Source organism: Plodia interpunctella, chromosome 30 (assembly GCF_027563975.2).
Source record: "Plodia interpunctella isolate USDA-ARS_2022_Savannah chromosome 30, ilPloInte3.2, whole genome shotgun sequence".
Classification (NCBI taxonomy): Eukaryota; Metazoa; Arthropoda; class Insecta; order Lepidoptera; family Pyralidae; genus Plodia; species Plodia interpunctella.
Window position 1 is genome coordinate 70,001 of NC_071323.1, and position 12,309 is coordinate 82,309.

General features: G+C 37.8%; 1 non-coding gene and 1 pseudogene across 1 annotated transcript in view; one reads left to right on the top strand and one right to left on the bottom strand.

Annotated features, from left to right (window-relative positions):
• Window positions 1-1,278, bottom strand: part of LOC128682660 (small subunit ribosomal RNA) — a 1,908-nt gene extending 630 nt beyond the window's left edge. The window contains exon 1 of the ribosomal RNA XR_008406149.1: window positions 1-1,278. This exon is cut by the window's left edge and continues 630 nt beyond it. This is a non-coding gene — a ribosomal RNA (small subunit ribosomal RNA).
• A 3,436-nt stretch (window positions 1,279-4,714) lies between these two features.
• On the top strand, window positions 4,715-5,592 carry LOC128682349 (uncharacterized; annotated as a pseudogene).
• Window positions 5,593-12,309: the final 6,717 nt, after the last annotated feature.

The following is a 12,309-nucleotide window of genomic DNA, read 5'->3' on the forward strand; positions in this document are numbered from 1 at the left end:
TTCCCGTGTTGAGTCAAATTAAGCCGCAGGCTCCACTCCTGGTGGTGCCCTTCCGTCAATTCCTTTAAGTTTCAGCTTTGCAACCATACTCCCCCCGGAGTCCAAAATCTTTGGTTTCCCGGAAGCTGCCCGCCGAGCCATTGTAGTAACGTCGGCGGATCGCTAGATGACATATTTACGGTTAGAACTAGGGCGGTATCTAATCGCCTTCGAACCTCTAACTTTCGTTCTTGATTGATGAAAACACCTTTGGCAAATGCTTTCGCTGATGTTCGTCTTGCGACGATCCAAGAATTTCACCTCTAACGTCGCAATACGAATGCCCCCAGTTATCCCTATTAATCATTACCTCGGAGTTCTGAAAACCAACAAAATAGAACCGAGATCATATTCTATTATTCCATGCACGAAATATTCAAGCAGCATTTTGAGCCCGCTTTGAGCACTCTAATTTGTTCAAAGTAAAATTGTCGGCCCACCTCGACACTCACTGAAGAGCATCGCGATAGGATTTTGATATTGAACCGGTGTTTTACCACCGATTCACCGACGATATGCTCCGCAAACGTGTCAGTATCACCGCGGATGCGGTGCACCGACAGCGCGGCGCACAAATGCAACTACGAGCTTTTTAACCGCAACAATTTTAGTATACGCTATTGGAGCTGGAATTACCGCGGCTGCTGGCACCAGACTTGCCCTCCAATTGTTCCTCGTTAAAATATTTAAAGTGTACTCATTCCGATTACGAGGCCTCGTAAGAGTCCCGTATCGTTATTTTTCGTCACTACCTCCCCGTGCCGGGAGTGGGTAATTTGCGCGCCTGCTGCCTTCCTTGGATGTGGTAGCCGTTTCTCAGGCTCCCTCTCCGGAATCGAACCCTGATTCCCCGTTACCCGTGACAACCATGGTAGTCGCAGAAACTACCATCGAAAGTTGATAAGGCAGACATTTGAAAGATGCGTCGCCGGTACTGGACCATGCGATCGGCAAAAGTTATCCAGATTCATCAAAATTAACGACTTCGAGCGCGAGTCCGCACCCACCGTCTATTGGTTTTGATCTAATAAAAGCACTCATCCCATCACTGGTCAGAGTTCTGATTGCATGTATTAGCTCTAGAATTACCACAGTTATCCAAGTAACTGAGTAAGATCTAAGGAACCAAAACTGATATATTGAGCCATTCGCGGTATCGCCTTAATACGGCTTGCACTGAGACATGCATGGCTTAATCTTTGAGACAAGCATATAACTACTGGCAGGATCAACCAGGGAGCTAACAAAAAGCGCGCGAGCGCGCTCTCTAGTCAGCGTGTGTGTTGTGTGTGAACACAACACAGTGAAACGCCGCGTCTCGTCCGAAGACCGGACGAGAGCGGCGCGTGCATCTTCCTACTACTCATTCTCCTCCGTTATAGGGAAAGAGAGCGAAGCGAGAGAGCACTGTGGAGTTTTGTGTTTATTTTATAAACACGGGTCGAGAGAGACCTCAACCGAAAGTTCGCTAATAGACGCGACGCTTTGTAAACATCGTTAAGTTTTTCACATATAGTGAAAGCGTACGCATTCACGTCAGAACACCCGGTGTCGGTGGGGCCAGAAACACAAGTCGTACGAACGAAGGGTCCTCGGTATACGATTATTTTATATTATAGTGGTGTGTTGTGTGGGCGAAGAGAGAACGCCCCGCCGCCGGTGGCAGTGTGTGGCTAACAGCGGAGGAGACGTTTCTCTTTAACCCGGTAATTTTTGTTGGGTGGTCGGCGACGCGCACTACCCGCACGGCAATAACTACCGTGAGGCCTGTGGGACACGTCACCTTGATCGACCTAGTCGGACGGATGAGAGCATTGGTATCAAAAAACGCACACCGTGTGTCCGTCGGTCGACAGTGAGGGCGAAAACGACAAACTCTCCATTAAACATAAAACACATACACAACAAACGACGTACACTTTTTTAAACACTAAACCCAGCAAGAGTTTGTTTCGTTTGTCAGTCTGTCTCTAATATTACAACATACACAACACACACAACAACAACACACATTGCAGCGTATCGTAAAAAAATATACAACACACCACACACAACACCGCCGCCGTATGTGTATATAAATATATAAAAGTTATAATATAGAAACAAATTGACAAGCACGCAACATCACAAGAGCACGTCACCTATTGGATGATTTTGTATGTAAAAGGAGAGTTGGTATCGTTATCAGAAACGAGAGCGCGCGCGCGCGCTCAAGCGCTCTCCCCGAATCTTATAAATTGTGCGCAGAGACGACGGACACAGAGCGCCGGCGCGCATCTGCACACTAAGACTCGGGGTTTTCAAAAGCGCGCACATCGCGCCTCCGTCAGCGAGACGAGTCGAGCGCGCCGACGCACTGTCGCGTCTGCACTCTCAACCGTCCACTGCGGTGCACGCATAGATAGCAAACTGTTCAGGGATATCCTTGTGTGTGACGCGTCAGTGTTAGTGTTGAATAATATGAAATTTTCACATATCAACGTGTACAGTTTTCTTTTTTTTTAATATTAATATTACAACATTAATATTAATATTTAAAAAAACCTAATAAATAAATATATATATATATATATATATATATATATGTGTGTTATATTAATTAATTAATAAATTAATATAACACATACTTACTCAAACGCGTGTGGTTTTACTACTAATAATAATACTTGACAATACATTGTTTGTTTGTATATAATATGTAATACACCATTTTGAAAGACGACGCAATTTTCCCTCCAAAAGTTGTGACGACGTGATTTTTTGGAATATATAATTATAATCTCCTCTGTCTAGGATTTATTGGAATAAAACCGAGTGTTTCTGTGAAACAACATCAAAAGATCCTATTCCAAAGATTGTTTAACTAATTTGTAACAATAATATATAATCCAACAAAAAAAAATTCAGATTCTCCTCCATGACATGTATATCTGACAGTGTCAGTACAATTTTTAAATTAAAGAAAATCTTATAACATAAAGGTTTTCTTATTTGTTTTGTTCGCTGAGAAATCGCGGAATATCTGACATCCGTCCTGACATATTTTTATTTTTTGATAAACAAAATGAACTTGAAATATATATATATATAAATTATTAATATTTATATCAATAATAATATATAATAATTTAATATATATATTAAATAAATAAATAAATATATATATATACCTTACTCAAACGCGTGAGTATACATAGAAACATGTACATTTTTTTTATGTTCATATTAAAAACTTAGGTTAGGTTTATTAAAAAAGAAAACTGTTAGGTTAGGTTTATGTTTATATATATATTTACCATAAATAATGAAAAGAGAGGAAAGGGTTTTTCTTAGTAGTTTTCCGCTAATTCTATTCCGCTAATTCTCTATTATTATTATTATGTATCTCCTTTTATAAATTCACGGCACTCAGTCCGGTCCTTTGAGAGGCTTGTGGATCCAACACGTAGAGGCCCTTTGGATAATTTTGGTATTGTGTAGGTCTTATTATTATTATTATAGGCTGTGTAATATATACCATAACAATACTTGACAATACATTGTTTGTTTGTATATAATATAATATGTACACATACATTATACTTTCAGAGTATTTGCAAATTAAATAAATAATAAATAAATAAATATACTAGGACAAATCACACAGATTGAGCTAGCCCCAAAGTAAGTTCGAGACTTGTGTTATGGGATACTAACTCAACGATACTATATTTTATAACAAATACATATATAGATAAACATCCAAGACCCGGGTCAATCAGAAAAAGATCATTTTCCATCATGACCCGACCGGGGATCGAACCCGGGACCTCTCGGTTCAGAGGCAAGCACTTTACCACTGCGCCACCGAGGTCGTCAAATTATGCTCAGAGTCAGTTCGTTTCGAATATATTATATATAAACTGTAACTTTACAAATGAATAACATTCAGGCATTGACATTCTTAGTGGTTAAGAGGATGAAATTCGTTAAACAACCTCAAATTTTACAATTGAGCCGAGTATGTCCTGACGAAAGATTTATTATTTGCGGTCCTTCGAATTGTGGGAAAACTAATGTAATGACAGGTCTTCTGTTACATGAAAATGGATTACGATTTGATAACGTTTATCTTTATTCAAAAACATTATATCAGCCGAAATATGTGTTTTTAGAAAATGTTCTTAATTTAGTGCCAGATGTGTCGTTTGAAAAATATAAAGACAATGAACTTGTTTTAAGCCGTCACGATGCAAAGCCGCACTCCGTAATAATATCTGATGACGTTGCATGTGAGAACCAGTCCAATATGAGGGATTATTTTGCAATGGGTAGACATAAGTATATCGATTGTTTTTACTTGAATCAAACATACAGTAAGATACCTAAACAGCTAATAAGAGACAACGCCAATCTTTTAATATTGTTTAAACAAGATGATGTGAACACGTTAACACCGATATGTCGTGGTCCGAGTTTCCAGAAATGTGTTCAAAAGTATGGAGCGAACCCTATAACTATTTGGTAATTAATAAAGATTGTATAAAGTACAAAGCCTGTTACAGGATGAATTTTGAAATTTTTGTCTTGTTCGATGAAAGTAAAAATACGAGCATACAAAAAGGTTTATTCGGTAAATCTATTCAGTGTTACTATTACCGTATTAAGCAAATAACGTGTATTCACTAAGTTCAAGATGGAGAAAGAGTTGAAGACTCAGATAGCTAAAACAGCAGAAACTGTTAAAAAGAAAATCAGAGATATGAAAACCATGGAATCCTACAATGAAAATGTTTTAAATACAGTTTTTAGATCAGTTATTGATCCAATGCATCAATCAATTAAAGACGATAAACATAAAAATGAATTAAAACAAGAAAAGGATGAAACCATGAAAAATTATTTTGTAACAGAGCAAATTCCAACACCTGAATCGCATTTCAACAAAACTCTTAAAACCGATATTGCTGAACAAAATTATTCTAATAATGACTCAGATGAACATATTGATTTTGAAAAATGTAAAAACACCAACAATATCAATAGCAATCATACATCGTATAAAACCATTGAGTCAATGCCTAGACCTAGTTAAAATACTTCGTCCTGGTCACTTTCCTCCGAAATATTTAATGATGTGCCATTTGGCGTTAGACGAGAACGAGGTAAATTAATGATGGGTGCAACACGTGTTTATATGAATGATCAAAATATATCTGTAGCAGGACATGACTATCCATTAACGCTAGGATTGCAGGAGTTATTGTTTAAAAATGTACCTAACTTGGATGTAGTTACTGAAAATGATTGTCAAGAATGTAAAGCCATGTTAATAGATACAAATGCTCACCGAAGAGATTTTGATCCAAGTAAACCAATTAAAGCTAATAAAGGAAGGAAATACTTAAACCACTATTTAGACTGCGAAAGCCTTCAACACCTTCTGCCAGTAATTCTGGTGATATTAGTGCTGGAGAAGGTTTGGTGCTTAAGAAGAAATTAAAAAAAAATACTGATTACATTTACTGGGATGACCCTAATGAACTAGTAGAAAGGCAACACTGGTCTGGATAACGAAATAATTTCAATCATAGAAGAACTGCGTGAAAATGGTAGTATAAATTAATGACACTCAATTATATTTAGATCATTCGCTATTTCACTGCGACCGACTTCAACCTAAAATTAATGTTGATAAATTCGGCCACCATGTTCATAAATGACTACGTTTATAAGAAATATTACATTGTTCAAATCACCTAGTGAGATTGGAATCCGGAGATTTTGATTTACAATTGTCTCGATTGAAAGGAGTTCCAGAACCTGCAGCACATGATGATGCAGTTAATAAAAAATATGAGGATAAAAAGATTGCTAATAAAATTACTGTTCTAATTAATGCAATAAAAGCGGATGTTATCGTCAACCTTCGTCAGTTCGAAAAAAAGTTTTATACCAAAGACTATATCGATAAGATTATTAGACTACAAAATGGCAAAACAACAAGTCGTCTATGAAATTCATAGAGCTGCATGTAGAAATTTCGATCGTCGTAATGTGATCTTGAAAGGAGTAGACGACTTATGGCAAGCAGACCTGGCTGATTTTCAATCATTAAAAAATGGTTGCCTGTAAAGTCGGTTTTACGGGCGAAGATTTTACGTGACAACGTCTTTTTACGCGCGCGGCAGACCGATCATAGTTGAGTGGGAGAGAGACGCAAGGCATTCGGCGGGCCTCTCTCTCGTTCGGTGACTCATCGTAACGTTACCGGGCGTTACACTTTTTCATAAGTGACTCCCAGCCGCAACCTAATTTAAGACGTTGTCACGTCAAAAAATATAATAATGGATATTCTTACATATTGAGTGTTGTGGACGGTTTCTCAAAATATGCCTGGATGATTCCTTTAAAAACTAAATCAAAGAAAGAGGTTCTTAATGCATTTACTCAAATTATCAAAACAAGTGGACGTATTCCAAAAAACCTGCAAACTGATAGAGGCACAGAGTTTTATAACGAAGTATTTAAAATGCAGTTAATGAAAATTAACCACTATTCATCGTATTCAACAAAGAAAGCTTCAATTGTAGAATGGCTAATCAAAACAAGGAAGAATAATTTGTATAAATGTTTCAGTTATAATGGTAACTATAAATGGATTGGGAAAACTTTGAATGAAGTTTTATTATCATATAATCATCATAACATAGTGTTACAAAGTTCAAACCTGTAGATGTTAATAAAACAAATGAAAACTTAGTAAAAGAAACGATATAAAGTATTCAAAAATAAATTTAAAATAGGCGACCACGTAAGAATAAGTAAATACAAAAGTTGTTTTTCAAAAGGTTTTACACCTAATTGGTCCACTGAAATTTTCACAATTAAAACGGTGAATAATACTAAACCAGTGACATATTTAATACAAGACCAAAGGAAGCAAAACATTTTGGGTTCATTCTATCAAGAAGAGTTACAAAGAACTAAGTACCCGAACATATACTTGATAGAAAAAGTTTTAAAGAAATAAGGTAATAATTTGTTTGTCAAATGGTTAGGACTTCCTGATAAAGGAAACAGTTGGGTAGATAGACATTCTATTGTATCATAATATATAAGTGCTGCATCTTATGTTGTTGTTCATTATATAACAAGATATGAAAGGAGATGAACTTGTAATTGATGAACAAAATTCCGTTCGAGCTTCATTTGCCGGGTTACAACTATTGCGGACCAGGCACTAGGTTACAAGGTTATTGAGAGGTGATAAAGGCATTAACAAATTAGACGAAGCTTGTAAATACCATGATATAGCATACAACAATCCGGAACTATCCGTTCGTCATAAAGCAGATTTGCAACTGATGAAAATGGCAAAAAAGCGATTACATTCTAAAGACGCAAGAAAAGGAACGTTGAGACGTTGGCATCGTGGATAGTTAACAAAGTTATGAAAGCAAAATTAAAATCTGGTGCCGGGGTAAGACCCTTTAAAACCATTGTGTCAAAAATACATTCACACATAAAGTGATTATTCACACATAAAAAGACTAAAATCAAAGAATAATAAATCTGCTATTAAATATGCTTGTGAGGCGGCAAAGAAGTTGTGCGGCAATGTCACGTTCGGTTACCGAGTATAATACCAATTCCAAAAACAGGAGGCATTTTACCTTTGATACCAATTTTTGCGGGTTTATCTGCACTAGGCGCTTTAGCAGGAGGTGCCTCTGGTATAGCCAAAGCTATAAATGATTTTAAAATACGACAGAACTTACAAGAATCTGAACGCCATAACAAAACCATGCAGGCTATTGCGATTTGCCAAGGATTTTACCTTAAACCGTATAAAAAAGGAATTGGGTTGTTTTTGAAATCTACAAAAAACTAACAAGCAGACTACCCAAACGTGCTTTAACAAATATAGATATTATTAAATATGCCAAAAGTATTCCTTATTTTCAAGGTGTGTATATGAGGGATAGATTGCCGCGAAAACCAAAATCGATAGAGTGTGCAATATTAAACTTAGACAGTTACAATAATAATGGAACTCACTGGGTAGCAAAAATAAATAATTATTGTGAAAATTTTGACAGTTTTGGTAACTTAAGACCTCCCAATTATATAAATATACATATCATATTATACATATACATATCATATAATTATAATGTATATCCTCGATATACATTATAATTATACTAGATTTCTAAATTTTGATACTGTGAATTGTGGTTGTGTCTAAAATTTTTACAAGATTTTTGGCGTTGCGTTGTGTTGCGATGCGTTGCGTTGCGTTTTACCAAAGCATACAAAAAACAAACTACTAGCATTTCGGAACGACCACTGCTGAGAAGAAATGCCGAAAGAAACTCATTCAAACAGTGTAGGTCCCTATTATGCCAGAAGGGCTTACCATTTTTTAAATATAAATTTATGTATAATTTTTTATCAGTAATATAACAATGTAAGTATACAATAAAATACATGGTCAAAAGGTATACTGAAACATATTATGATTGTGATCAAGTGTTGATGAAAGAAAATTTCATCAACACTTGATCACATATACAGGATGATTTTTTATCCAGTGTCCGAATTTTTTCTAGGTATTAAGTACCATTAATACATTGATTATTTGAAAAAAAAACAGTATGAAAATTTTCAAATTAGAAATAATTTTCTTGTACCGAGTATCCTTTCAATATGGACACCCGAGTAAACAGTACTCATGCGCCGGCCGCGCCCCGCCGAAAGGGAAGGCAATTGTAGTAACGGGGGAGGGAAGGGGTGGACGGGGGTGCCGGCGGCGCCTTTGAAACCTCTGCGCAAACGCCGCGCCGCCAGTCGCCTAGCTCCCATGACGTACTCGTGCGCTCTTACGCAATCGGCTCATTTCGTGATTCGCGATAGGAACTTGTTCGTATTTTTAATTTTTGACGTGACAACGTCTTAAATTAGGTTGCGGCTGGGAGTCACTTATGAAAAAGTGTAACGCCCGGTAACGTTACGATGAGTCAACGAACGAGAGAGAGGCCCGCCGAATGCCTTGCGTCTATCTCCCACTCAACTATGATCGGTCTGCCGCGCGCGTAAAAAGACGTTGTCACGTAAAATCTTCGCCCGTAAAACCGACTTTACAGGCAACCATTTTTTTTACAATGTACTGGAACCGTGAGTACTACGAAATGGTGCGGTGCTACATTTTGAGTGGTGAAAGTTTAGCAGCCAGAGGATGTATAAGGCCGAAAGTATTCCTCGAATTCGCGCTACGGGCATACTGGAACCAGCAGTTCCACACCGTAGAACAATTTTGCGAGCTAACCAAAGGCTCTTGGATCATGGCCAGTTTACTGCAGGAGAGGAGATGGCAGATCGGCATTGGCCCGTCGCATGGCCACCTCGGTCACCAGACCTTACGCCCTAGACATTTATTTGTGGGGTGAAGTGAAGACTTGTTTACGTTGAAGAGGCCCAAAGCCTCGGTATGTTAAAAACACAAATAGTGCGTACATTTGACACAGTGAAAAGAGACACTTTAGTGCTTAATAAGTTAAAAGGTAATAATAAAGGTAAATAATTTAAGAAAAAGAGCCAGGATCTGCTTAGAAATAGACGGTTTACATTTCGAACAGGTCCTGAAGTGTTGTGACTGATAGTGTAGGGGCCCTCGTAACTACACGTAAGTTGATTTTAGTGAACTTTTAATTAGTTGATTTTTAATTTGTACATAAGTTGATTCAAATGTTTTAAATACGCCTGATTGCACGTGGTTTTTTTTTGTTCGTACCTATTCTTATTGGTAATTTTATTGGAATCCAATAAGTATGTAATTAAAAGCCTTTTGCAATTTGACGGTCCTAAGCCCGGAAAGTATGAAGGGAAAATTTGCAACTTATGTACACAGCAACTACGAAAAATCTGTATTTTGTCAATGGAAATGGAAGGGGTCAATGCCCACGAGAGGCGGGGCGATTGAAAGCGCGTGATCTTACCTACCGTGTTTATGGCGCGCGGTGTCAACTATTGTAAACACTTTTGGGATAACTTTAGCACGCTTTATTTCGATTTTTTTGTATGGAGAGGTACATAACGAAAAAATACGCGTCTTATTATTTTCGACAAAGAATATAATACATAAATTTGGACACTGGATAAAAAATCAACCTGTATATGTATAATTAACCAAACAAAAAAAAACTTTTAATAAAAGATCGAGCTGACCAGTTCCCCCGGCAGCATCCGTTCACGAGTTGACGCGTGAGTCAGCCATCGCGAAGTTTAACCACAATAAAGGGAACCTCCCGACCCGATCCACAACGCCGCCACCGGTTTGACCATTTGAGTGTGCATGACATACTCGATTTCCATAATCTAACATAATAGATACCTATGTTACTTTCAGACACTTGAAGATCACAAATCACGTATATGTTTTACAAGTAAATGTCAAAATATATGTAATAAACATGTCAAAAAAATATATAAATAATAATAAAAAAGTAAGATCAAGTGTGAGGGGTAGAAGTTTTAGGAAGGGTCCAAGGTTTTTTATCATTTAAATAGTCGCTAATTGTGTAATAAGCATTAGCCATTAAAGCATTTTTAATATATGATTTAAATTTTGGCATTGGCAAGTTAATAGCCTCTACAGGGAGTTTATTGAACAATTTTACACTTTGACCCACGAAAGACCGCCTAACCTTTTTAAGTCGGAATCTGTTCATACAAAGTTTATGTCTATTACGAGTGTTTACACTGCAACAGTCATAATATTTATCGATTTGAATAATTCTCGCAAGGAATCCCATGGCTTAAGCCCATAAATAAAACTAATTGCTCGTTTCTGTAAAACAATTTTTTTTCCTATGTCAGCTGCATTACCCCATAATAATAATCCGTAAGACATTATGCTATGAAAGTAGCTGTAATACACGAGCCCAGCTGTTTCGATGTTTGTCAGAATATGACGAGATGAAAAGTTTCGTGTGCTAAAACAATGTAAATTAAGGTTGTTATCATATTCGTGAACATCTCTGGTTCTTCTTCAGTAAGTGTTTCTGGCAATGATCCGGGCGCCGGCCGAAGTCGGCGTTGGCAGCCGGCAGATGAATAATACAAAGAGTACACAAGGAGTATTTTACAACAACTTTTGCAACGCAACGCAACAGAACGCAACGCACCAAAACGCGACGCAACGCAGCGCAACAGAACGCAACACAACGCAACGCAACACAACGCAGCGCAACAGAACGCAACACAAGACAACGCAACAGAATGCAACACAACGCAACGGAACGCAACACTACGCAACCCAACGCAACGCAACGCAACGCAACAGAACGCAACACAACGCAACGCAACAGAACGCAACACAACGCAACGCAACAGAACGCAACACAACCAACGCAACGCAACACTACGCAACCCAACGTAACGCAACGCAACACAACAGAACGCAACACAACGCAACGCAACGCACAGAACGCAACACAACGCAACGCAACACTACGCAACCCAACGCAACGCAACACAACGCAACGCAACGCAACACTACGCAACCCAACGCAACGCAACGCAACAGAACGCAACACAACGCAACACAACGTAACGCAACGTAACGCAACGCAACGCAACAATATCAACACAACGCAACGCAACACAACGCAACGCAATGCAACACTACGCAACGCAACGCGCAAGGTTTCTTTGCGCGCAAGTTTCTTTGTGTGCAAGTTTCTTTGTGTGCAAGTTTCTTTTCGCGCAAGTGATTGCAAGCAAGTGTCTTTTGCGCATGTGTCTTGCGGCAAAGTACCAAACTCCAGCAGCTGTGCCTAGAGGTGTTCCTTACCAATCCCAAGATATGTATTTACTGTCGTAGGGCTAGGCTCAGCATTAGCCTTAATTTTGTATAAGTATTAATTGTAAATAACTCTTTTCTTATTTTAGTACAATAAGCTTCATGTGTTAGTGTTTTATATAGCAAACATAAGAACGTAAGTTTCTCAACAACAAAAAAATTGTTGGCATAGTTTTCAAGACATTTAATGTTTTCAATATGTTGTGTCAATACCGTTCATATTTATTTAGATATCAGTTAAGTGTCTGATTAAAACCTGTACTCAATAATTTGGTTAAATTTACAATTCATAGTGTATGCAAGTTTCTTTCGCGCATCTTTCTATGTATTAAGTTTTAACGTCATTCTATAAAGTGTAATATTTAGTTTGGAAAAATATTCTCATTGTATGTTTTGTTTGCCCCGGCAATATGTTGGAACACCAA